At 40.2% G+C, this 12,065-nt stretch overlaps 1 protein-coding gene across 5 annotated transcripts in view; it reads right to left on the bottom strand.

Moving 5' to 3' along the window:
* The window catches only part of MEIS1 (Meis homeobox 1), a 138,683-nt gene that overhangs the window by 109,851 nt on the left and 16,767 nt on the right, over window positions 1-12,065 (bottom strand). The gene's annotated exons all lie outside the window — the stretch shown is intronic.

Raw genomic sequence — 12,065 nt, 5'->3', positions numbered from 1 at the left:
GTGATATTTGTCTTCAAGATTATTAGTGGAGAGGCAGGATGATCTTGTGTATAAAATATGTCTACATCATTTCAGTCACAGGATGTCATGGTTCATGACTGGGTGGTGGTAAAGTTTACTGACCCTCCCAACGCTTTAAATATGCCTCGCAAAATCAAAGTGCCCTTTGCTTACGTCCTGAAAAGTATTTTCACGTCCCAGAGAAGATAAGAAAGGCTGAGAAGATCAAAATGTTTCTGACACCCACGGAGAGAAAAGGAGAGATCCATCTAAGAGGCACACTGTATAAGAATGAAAGGAAGAGTCCCTGTTCCTGAAAAGGATGCTTGCCCACCACCGACTCTATACTCTTGGCCGGAAGGTTAACGCAGCCCCCCAAATTAAAAAAAGTCACAGAGAGATTCACCACTTGTGCGTTTGCCTCGCCCATTATGCATATTCTCAAAAACAGTGCTAATTGATCTGCTGATTCAGTGACTGGAAGATAGGCGTGCTGTGAAAGAAGTGCCTTGGACAAACACACATTCTGCAGCGTGCCAGAAGATGCATGCTGGAAGACGTAATCTGGAACGCACGCTCAGAATGCAAACAGTTAATGCATAAATTTTCAGTTTGTACAACTGCAGCTCTAAAAGGGGGACTTGTTTATTCAGAGCTCTGCAGAAAGAATGGTACAGCACCCAGGGGACAGACAATGCCAGGCACAAAACCCCGGTGCCTCGACATGTAAAAGGATGTTTTTCTATGTGCTACAAATCCCACTTGAAAATATAATTAGAAGGAGAAAATGGCAAACTATTGCATTAACTGTAATTGAACAAAAGACCGGCAAGGCATGTGGGAGGCTGCAGGAACCCGTGGGAGTTTCAGGATGCATGAGATCCTGCGAGTGACATCTCCTGGGCTCTCTCATTTTATTTATGTTGTCCCTCACTACTATTGTTGACTGGTGATCTGACTCGTAATTAATAGAAAAGCCACCGATAACAAGCTAAAATACAGAGCAACAGAATAACCTCATCAGAAGCATGTTTGTTAATCTGATTAAGACTAGGATTCCAGAAAGGTGACTTAGAACCCAAGAATTATTCCATGTTACACAGGAAACTGTCCTCCTTTATGCTACAACAGACCTGATATATTCACTATCTTTTAATGAGCTCCACTGATTTATTCAGCTCTGCTCTGCTCCCTCCCCCACTTTTCTACTGTGCAGGATGTAGATTAATTCAATGCTTAATTGTTTAGTAAATTCAATTTTCCACATTCTATTCTGCATAGCTTTAGCTAAGGTTCTTAAATCTTCAGCAGTGAGCCCTGAGCCCAGTGTTTGTGATCTGTGCCTACCTTTTTTCATCACCATTTTTCTTCATCCACCACTTAATTCACCATGAAAAGATTTTCCTTGCTGGAAATTCTGATTCCGCTATGATCTGTGAGCCATTCCGATTCATTGCATTTTCATTGTGTTGGGTCTTAGATGCCGGGCTCCTCTTTTCTCACAGCTATCGCCACATTATACAGGCATTCATGCAAGAAATGTTGGATTCCACCTCGGTTTATCCAAATTTCGTGCAACCTATATGTTTAAATTTGTGTGTTCACCAAAGGTAGGAGCCAAGATTTTCCACCTCTTCCAGAAAGGCCTGTGAACACTGAGTGCACTTCTCTGAAATGAAATCTAACTTTTGTGGTCCTCTCTTGAATTAGCATTTTGGGTATTAGCATTTCAAGAACGGTGGAGTCACACAAAACTGAGCATTAGGAGAAATCCACAAGGTTACCAAAACAGAACAAGAATTATGTTTAGTTCAGTTCATTAAGCATGATTAAAGTCTAAGTATCAGAAATAGCTCATGAACTCTCTGGCATAAATATGTAAGACAGCTCTAATCAGAAAAAACTCCCCCAAAATCCATCTACCCCAGAAACTCAGTTACGATAACGAATCTCTGTGACTCTACGTGGTTACACCAAACAGCATCATTATTATTTTTAAAATAAAATATGTGCATACAATTATGCACATATATCTGTGAAGTTGTGAGTTGCTTGGGGCCACTTGTAAAGTAAGACTGACAGAATAAAATCAATGATGTATTGCGTTAGATGTATAGCAAACCAGAGTCATGGTTCTAAATTAAGTCCCAAGGAGGCTTTTTTCTTCAATGTATATGATTTCAGAGCAAGCGACGCGTATGTTCTCTCCTATTGGAAATCCATTAAGACGAGAGGTCCTAACTCGAAGTCCAGAGACCTCCTAAAGACTTCGGGGGTCGGGGGTGTTTTGTTTTAACAATAATTTTGTTTATGGACATACTTGCATTTTTACCCCTGGGGAGAGTGTCCATAACTTTTCGTCAGATTGTCAAAGGGGTATGTGATTCTTTCAAAGTCTGAGAACCAGTGCTCTAGGAGACATTCACGGGGCCAGATGGAAAAGTCAGGGCTGGAAAGACCTTCAAGATCATGGAGTCAACACTTTAACCCGACATTGAGAGCCAATGGTCCTTCAGACATTATTTCTTTTGTCATAAATGGAGGCAGTCACTGGGCAGTCACTTTGATTCTCCCCAGAGATGTTTTCTCTCTGCAACAGTTTGAACACTCCCATGCCTTCTATCATTTCTCAAGAATGCTTGAAAATAAGGGGTTTTTAAACGATAATAAGGAAGGTTCATCAAGTGCCATTTTTTAATTTATGAGGTAATTATACAGGTGTTTTGTGGTCAAACAGAGGTAATGACCTCCTTGACCACAGGCTCCTCTAGGGCACAGATAATATCTGGATCTTTCCTACCTTGTTCTTTCTCAGCTCAGCATAATGTATGGTGTGTGCTCAGCACTTGGTCAAGGCTTAGGGAACTAAACTGAATCATTCATATTTACTGTTCTACCAATATCCTAACAGATGAGCTGCAACTTCCCAAACGATCCTTCCTCCTGAGTAAAGACATCCAGGGATAATTTTTCCTCTCTCCATCTTTTCCATTCTTTTTCCATCTATGCCTTAATTTTGGACATACATCCATTCCTCACATCACTTTCCATGTTTTCCTTAAACAGTTCCTTTCACTACTGTGATCTGAGTTATCACCCATATACCATGAGATTTGTGTCTCTGGATCTCTTCTTTGGTCTTTGGACTTGTATGCCCAACTACCTGCTAAACCATCTCCATGAAAGGATGTTCGCTTCACTCAACAAGTCCAGTGCTAAACTCTTCATCTCCCCATCAACACCCTACACATTCTTCTTTTATTGATCCTAGTAGGTATAACCCCATGCATCCATGGTATAAACCTGAGAACCATCCATGACACCTCTCTACTCCGCTCCCCCCTCTCTACCTCCCGTACAATCAGTCCTCATATCTTGTTCACTTTTACCCCTAAATAGTTCACAAATAAATCTCTCATTTTTCACCTTAGTGATTGCTGGTCTTGTTAAGGCCCTCCCAGCTTCAAAGAGTTCAGTCAAATCACTTCCCAGATTTAAGAGTTTGATTCCACTAGAATATAAACTCCATAAGGATAGGAACTGGTCAGTTTTGCTCGCCATTGCATCCTGTCTATCAAGCTCAGTGCACAACACTTGGGGACATGTTTGTTGAATGAATGAACGGCCCCCTACTGCCTATAGAACACCACAGTCTCGGATCCTTAGCCTCATATAGTAAGCCCTCATAGTCCACCCACTGAGGACCATTCCTCAACCTATTCCTTGTGCTCAAGCATGTGATTTCTGGCAGATATGTTCTGTTTGTCCCTCTAGGCCAATCCTCATCCTTCCTTCCTGCCTGGCTCCAGCCCCTAATTACCTCCTACTTGCTAATTAAGTTACAGATCAGATACTACCTCCCCCAGAAAGCCTTCCCTGATACACACACACACACCACACACACACAAACTTCCCCCAGGATGAGTGAGGCTGCTCTCCCCTGAGCATGTAGAGCACCTCATGCACACCTCTGTCATGTCAAACCTTGTACTGTTTTGTGATGACCTGTAGAATTCTATACTATGAGTGTTTTGAAATCCTACTCTATAGCTTATTCATCCTTATACCCTCCATCCCAGGAAAGTGTAACACATTAAACACAAATATGTTCCTATATGAACAAATGAATAGCTTAAGTGATTATATATAGAGAGGATCGCTGTGTTAAGTTGTCATCTGATACTGTGATCTTCTATCTGAAAGATCATAAAATATCTGAAAAATATTTGTGCAATTTGTAAACATCTCACACAGTTGCATTCACACAAACACACACTACCATAAAAAAAATATATGTTAATACTCAGTGACAGTAGAACACAGTCAAAATAAAGGAAATTTGAAGGTAGCCATATCCCAGTTTGAAATCTGGCTGCACCAATTACATGGTCTTAGACAAATCACGACCTCCCTAACTCTTAATATCTTAATCCATACATTGGAAAAATACTCCATTGTCAATCCACTTCAATTAAAGAATAATCATCTATAAGCATAACATATGTATATTTCCAGGCATGCAGCAAGCACTCAATAAATGATAGCTACTAAAAATTTTAATGTAACAACATAGATTGAACTAGTTAAACCTGAAATATCTGCATACAGGTGTATTCAGTTTATAGACCTTCTGGAGAGAATAGTTAACCTGAGCTGACTTAGTGTATAGTTCGATATGCCTTGGGCTATCTCCCAGCTGGTGTGTGCTCCGGGAATGCACACTGATCTTATTTTCACCTCCAAATAACATGATTTTACAGGTGGGTTGCTCCTCCCCACCCTATCAAGTTTAATTTGATGCCTAATATTTATAAATCACTTTACAGTATACAAAGCACTTTGACATATCTTCTCACTTGGTCGTTTATCACATCAGTATGATGTCAGAATCATTTCTTTATCAGACAAAAAAAAACAAAAAACAAAAAAAAACAGTGGGGTTTTGGTTTTCAAAATTTCTACCTTACCAGTGCCATCCAAAAAAGGTAGATAAATGAAAGTCTAGTGATCTTGACTCTGAAGAGGTCAGCTAGCAGCTATGTAGAAATTGAAGAAATAATCACAGGATTCAAAATGTGAAGTTGGTCTGCACCAATCCACAGGCGGCTTTCTCTTTGGGAAGTACATTTACTTTTTCAAACCACCAGGGTCTCTTTAGCAAATGATCTCTAGTGGCCTGAAAGAGCTGGCTCATCTCCAAAAGTGAGCAATTCAGTCCCTCCAGACCAGGGGAGTCACCAGTCCGAGTGGGGAAGGCACCAGTGTGCATGATGCTCCTGTGTATGCGTGCTCACGTTCCCACACCTTCATGGTCCATACGGACATTCACACTCAAAGATCTACACTTGTCCTTGAGCCATGGCAGGAGGGGTCACTGACCACCACCATCACACACTGCCTGGGGGGTCACATCTAATTAGTCCCCTCCCCTAGACTTTTCACTTCTGTCTAAACAGTGTCTCTCAGGAAGCTTCAAGGCAGAGAACTTCAGCAGATATGATGCCTTATACGTCTCCCAATCAATGATGCCATTGGAGGAACCAGAGACAGAGGAGGAGACCAGAGACATCCATACACAGAGAGATGGGGAGAGAAGGGGTCCAGGTACTGCTGTAAAAGGTGCCTGGGTGGCTCAGTTGGTTAAGCGTCTGACTCTTGATTTTGGCTCAGCTTTCTCATGGTCCCTGAGATCAAGCCCCATGTCAAGCTCTGTGCTGACAGTGCTGGCTTCCCTCTCTCCCTCTTTCTCTGCCCCTCCCCCTTCAAAAAAACCAAAAAAATAAACATGAAAAAAAAAATAAAAAGGGATAAATGTTTACCAATGTGTACTTGAAGTTGAGAACTCGGAGATCCTGAGATTTCTTTATTTTTGAGTTATTTAAAATCTGATAGGCTAAAGCCCTTATTTTAAAAATCTTGGTGGGTCCCATTTGCATCTGCTTGATAACCCAAACATACAGTATGAACTTCAACTCATTCAACCACCAAATAGCACCTACACTTTGCTAGAGCCCTAGATAAACCCAGTTCTTCTCAAAGGATACTCCCTTGAGGGTGTGTCTATCCAACTTCAAATTCAGGTCATTCGGAAAAAAAGTATAAAATCCTTTACACAGATTTCCAAAAAATCCCTGGAAATCATTAAGCAAATTCATTTAACCGTGACAAGTCTGGGCAGTATGTTTTGTTTTTAACACAGTGAAACTGTCCTCTTACCCTTTAAGCTTTTAGATATTTTTAAATATCAGAAGCTCACAGATTAATAGCCAAGGGTGCCCACAGGCTGCGGATTCAGGGACCACGTTAAACTGTGCCGGCGAATCGCCTGAAAGTGGAATCTTCTCTAAGTCCACATTCCATCCTGCTGAACGATGATAAAGTCGGGGAGGCAAGTATTGTTCTGGGTGAAGACTGGTGGTGGCCTGAGGTGTCCCTCGGGGTGGCCCACACCGTCTGCGGGGAGGCCCATTCCCCACAAAGTTATCTTCCTGACACACTTCTTCCTTCGGCAGCCCTCCTTTTTCTCATTTCCTTCCCTGTCCCCGCCCCCACTCCTTCTCCTCTGCCAAGTCTGTAGGCCTGCCAGGGTTCCTGTGGAGCCCCTTTTTAATGCCGCGATACAATGTGCTTGTTACTTCACCTAACAGACGCTCGGCAGGTAATTTTGGTGACTCAGGGCAGATGGTAAATTAGGGGTGAGACGATGGAAATCCAGCATCCCCACTCAGAATCTGCAGCTCACCCCAAGATGCTACCCTTCCTCTTCCAGCCCCACCATAGTTGCCATTGTGAAGTTTCATCTAGAAACACATCTCGATGATCCTCCAATTTTCCCTTGGTTATGGTGCTCACCATGTTGGAGCCAGCCAGTACACATGGCATAAGGGTGTCTACTTCAGCATCAAATAAGGTAAATTTCTAAGACCTTAAAACTTGGCAATTCTGATGTATTGCTTTATATATATATATATATATATATATATATATATATATATATATATGATTGTACAATAGTAGTCGTGGGTAGTTTGTGGAAGCAGAGACAGCATCTGTTAAATTGAGTTCCAGATTTCCCAGTTCTCACGTACCACAAATAAAACCTACAAAAATGATAATTTTTCAAACATTGAATCCTCTATCTCTGTGTAATGAGGCATGTAGAGAGGAGGAGGAGAATTTTTGTGCTTTTTTGCCTTTGGTGAAAATTCTCCAAGGAGTAATTTCATCTTTAAATGAAAAGTTTTGTATCAGGCGGCTGTATGAGCTCCAGGAATCCCCGAAGCCTCAGGTTCAGACACAGGGAGACGCACAAGTGCACACTCACGGACACACAGCAACATCCACGCACCGTGTGCATGAGGAAGAAGGCAAAAGGATGTGGAAATAAACTAACTGTAATGTTTTTAATCATGTTGTAATGAAATTGAAAGCAGTTTGGCAGCCAGATGCATCCTTAGAATCTACGAGCCCTTAAATATTTTGCCTGCTCTCCTGCCAATGTCCGTGCCTCACTCTCCTCCCCAGGCTCTAGGGTAGGCTGCTATGGCAGGTGTCACAGCAGTGGTCTTAGGAGGCCAGGCCCAGCACGATGGATCACTTTCCTGGTAGTCCTTAAGATTTTACTTAAGAAGCCTGAAAGCTTTTAGGACTCAACTCTGACACTCTCAGGTCGTTACTAATCTGCAGAGTTGAATTAATTCATCCACGACATTAAAAATGAATCGACAAGGCTGAGGAAAAAGTCTGCAGATGTAAAACACCACGCAAAATATTCCAAAAACTTTCCTCAAGAAATCCACACACAGTGCTGATACCTTTTGCCCAATTTTTCTACATTGAGGACCAAGGCTAGCACCATTTCACAGTGACCCCACTGTGGGCTCGGAAGACAATATAGATTCTCACATGGGGCAGGTAAAATTACATGGGAAGGGGCGCCTGGGTGGCTCAGTCGGTTAAGCGTCTGACTCTTGGTTTCAGCTCAGGTCGTGATCTCACGGTTTGTGAGTTCGAGCCCCACATCGGGCTCTGTGCTGACAGTGCAGAGCCTGCTTGGGACTCTGTCTCCCTCACTCTCTCTGCCCCTCCCTGGCTTGCTCTCGAGCTCTCTCTCTCAAAAAGTAAACATTTTTTAAAAACTACATGGGAAAAGAATAATTACAACCAAAGGGAAACTGCCAACAAGGGATCACGAGAAGTTTTACCAAAATCTCAAAACTGGAAAGCAGATGAGTAATTTAGAAATTATTTGGGTGCACTGAACGTTCAAATTCTACTAAGCAGTTTGTTGCAGAGAAAAATGTCATGAACGGAAGAGACAATAAAGCCTTATTACACTAGAAATCTTAGTAAAAATACTTATTAATATTTCAATAATCTTTCCTTTTCCTGTGCCATTGTATTTTGGCTGGCATGCAATTAATAAAAGTAAACCCTTATATTAAATGATTTTAATTATTCTGTATACTTCTCCTGAAATCATACCTGTAAACTGTAATTTAGAGTTAAAATACCTAAACAAACAAACACTCTAACCCAACTGGCACCACTGTATCTCCAAATATTTGTATGTAAATATTACAAAGTATACTCCCTATTTATCTTCTGAAAGCTTTCAGCTGAAATTTAGATTATTTTCTATCATCTCTATTTAGGAGTGACAGAAGAAACTATAAATTTTATGCCAGTATACCCGATGTTATAAAAATCCCTTTTATAAGATTGCTTGCCTCCCAATGTTTTATTTTACATTTGTAACTCAGTTATTCAATGCTCCTTGTCCTGCAAACAAATTAAGATAAAATAAATTCAAGCGTCTTATATAAAACAACTTCAAACCAAAAATTTTCTAGGCAACCATCCTAGCAAAAAGAACATCCCGATAATGCAGAAAACATTGTATCCTTAGCACAAGTAGATAATAAGACCTAGTAAGCAACTGGCCCCTAGCCATGAAGCATTTGCACTCAGAAATGTGGAGAAAAGTACTTAGCACCAGATCTGCATGTGACTGTTACTTGAAGTTGAACGTGAAAGCGAATCTGCAGTGATTCACTGCACTATCTCAGCAACACATCTGAGTGCCCAGGCTCTTTTTACACAATGATGAAATCAGAATAAGAGTATCCCCTTCTAACAAGAATTAAAAAGACATTTTTCTTAAACCCGATGATTATAAAATGGTCTATAAAATAACACCTCATTAACAACCACTATCTTCCGTCCCCAAATCAAGCTGAAGCTGTTGGAGGTTGGGCAGAATACAAGGGGATAAACATTATTTAATAGTCTGTTTATTTACGTTTTGCTATTTTAAACGCTCTCCACTATTCAGTTTTCACGGTAACTCAATATGGTGGGTCCTTTGTCCCCATGTTACAGATGATGAAACTGAGGCTCATGGGAGAGCAGGGCCTTATCCTCCCACAGCAGAGCCTAGAATCAAATGCCAGGGCTCCAACTCTAAACTATGTCTATTTTATTCAAACACTCCCAGCCTGAAAGGTTGTATAACTAAGTTACAATCAGCACACTTAATTGTTCTTTCTCAAGTGTTTCTGAAATCTCTTCTTTTCTACTCCTAAACTCTCAAATCAGAAAATCCACAATTTTGATGCTAGAAGAAAAAAAAAAAAAAAGTCAGCCAAGATGTACTCTTGTTTTTTTCCTACTACCTGATAGCATTACACTTTGAACAAGAGAATCATGGAAAATTACATTTACCACTGATTTCCACTAACAATTAGCTGTTACTAACTTCTCTGTGGTTTTTTAAGACACCCTTCCAGCTTTTGATATTCTCAACCAAACTATATTTTCAAAGTCATTCTTCAAGGATTTTTGAATCCTTACGCTCTCTCTCTCCTCTTCCTTCATTATTTATCTTTGGTAAAATCATGAGAAAGGCCTTTATCAAGGCATTTTGAGATTTAATTTACATTTCTGATTTTCAGAATGGCCAACTTCTCTATATTTCAGGCACTTAACAGAGATATCAACCAAGGCAGCTGTGAATGCAAGAAGCAGGAGTCCGAATTTTATCGCTGGTGCACTTTTTAAGAGATTCCAGTTCATCAGAACGCCATTCTTCAGCCATATGCAAAGCTATTGTTCTTGGAGGCTATTCATACATACTATTTTAGCAGTTACAGAGTATGTGGAGTATTAGAAGTATACTACAAGTGAAGAAAAGCCCCATAATTGATTTGTTAATGTTTTATTCTCCTCTTTTTCTATTGGCATGTTCTTTACATGCCCTCGATAAATATTAAACACTCAAACAACTCACTATTAGGGTGGCAAGCCAACCTTTAGAATGTCGAAACAGAGGAGTGAAGAACAATGCACCTAATTGAAATGGCAGGGTAATTTGGAAAATAAAATTGAGTTGCTGCAAATTCCAAATTCCGGAATAAAAATGTTTATACTCACTCAAATGCAGATTGTTACTGGCTTTGAATAATTATTAGAATAAAAAATACTTGAACACCAACAATACACTTGATATGCAGAGAAAAAGCACAGTCTAGATGTCTCTATTATTTTGCACAAGAAAGTGTGGGACGCAATGAGTCTGATATTTCTCCTGGTGGTTTTGTTATTGAACACAGCATATAAAATCCCAAAATGCAGTGAAGCAATAGGCCAAGCCACAAAATGCACAACTAGTGTGAAAATTTCATGGGCAATATTCTTCAGAAAGTTATAAACACATCAAGGGACAAAGAAGTGCATGGAAAGAAATGAAGGGGTTAATGTTCTGTTACTCAGTATCTTTTCTGGCCTCAATTTATCACCAAGACCAACTCAAAACGTAGAATTCCTGATTCTCTTTGGCAGAAGCTAGCACCAAGAAAACTATGACAAAATGAAAATGTGAAAATGCATTTGCATCTGGAATTATGACACAAAAACACGTAATGACTCTCTAAGAGATGACAGTTATCTGTACACTGGGGGGTAACCTGATTATCTACTTAGTGTTAGGCCATTTTGGGCAGAGATACCACCTCTATCTCTGAAAGACAAATTCCATATGCTCTGTGCAGTTATAGCATATTTCCCATAAATAATATATACAATAGACTATAAATAAATAATACATTTATCTGAACTGTTCAAGAGTGAAAGGCAGGGTGGCTACTCATGAGACTGGGTTTCTTATGAACAATTTCAAATAAAAGTCATGTCCAATGGGCAGTTATCACAAAGTTCTTACACTAAAATATTCTGAAGCACAAGTCAATGTTCCAACTAGACCCAAAATACCCCATTCAAATCAATGTTCCAACTAAACCCAAAATACCCCATTTAATTTTATCACGTAAGTTTCTATTCTGATTGTAGCATTGTAGCATCATAGCTAATAGCTACCTATTTGCTGCAACTTTTAATTCTCTTTCTACACTACTGATTTTTATGATCAGTAAAATAACTAGATTTAAAATGGCATGTATGGGGGTGCCTAGGTGGCTCAGTCAGTTAAGCGTCCAACTTCGACTCAGGTCATGATCTCAAAGTTCACGAGTTTAAGCCCCGTGTCGGGCTCTGTGCTGACAGCTCAGAGCCTGGAGTCTGCTTTGGATTCTGTGTCTCCCTCTCTCTCTGAATCTCCCCTGCTCTCACTCTGTCTCTTGCTCAAAAATAAATAAACATTAAAAATAATAAAAGACAAATGCCATGGGTAATGGGTGCCTGGGTGGCTCAGTTGGTTGAGCATCTGACTTTGGCTCGGGTCATGGTCTCAGTTCCTGAGTTCAACCCCACATGGGGTTCTGTGCTGACAGCTCAGAGCCTGGAGCCTACTTTGGATTCTGTGTTGCCCTCTCTCTCTGCCCCTCCCCAGCTCATTCTCTCTCTCTCTCTCTCTCTCTCAAAACTAAATAAACTTAAAAAAATAAAAAAAAAATGTCATGTATATGTTTTTGTCTCATGAGACACACAGTGGTTTTATTTTTTCTTCCATGTGAATAATTTTAGCATTACAGTGAATAGAAAAGAGGGGTACACTTAAAAAAATCCCCAAAAATCCCACCTGCACTAATTCATTTGCTAGGATTTTACAT

This window comes from Felis catus, chromosome A3 (assembly GCF_018350175.1).
Source record: "Felis catus isolate Fca126 chromosome A3, F.catus_Fca126_mat1.0, whole genome shotgun sequence".
Taxonomy (NCBI): Eukaryota; Metazoa; Chordata; class Mammalia; order Carnivora; family Felidae; genus Felis; species Felis catus.
Note: the sequence above shows the minus strand (reverse complement) of the source record. Positions and strands in the feature narration are given on the sequence as shown.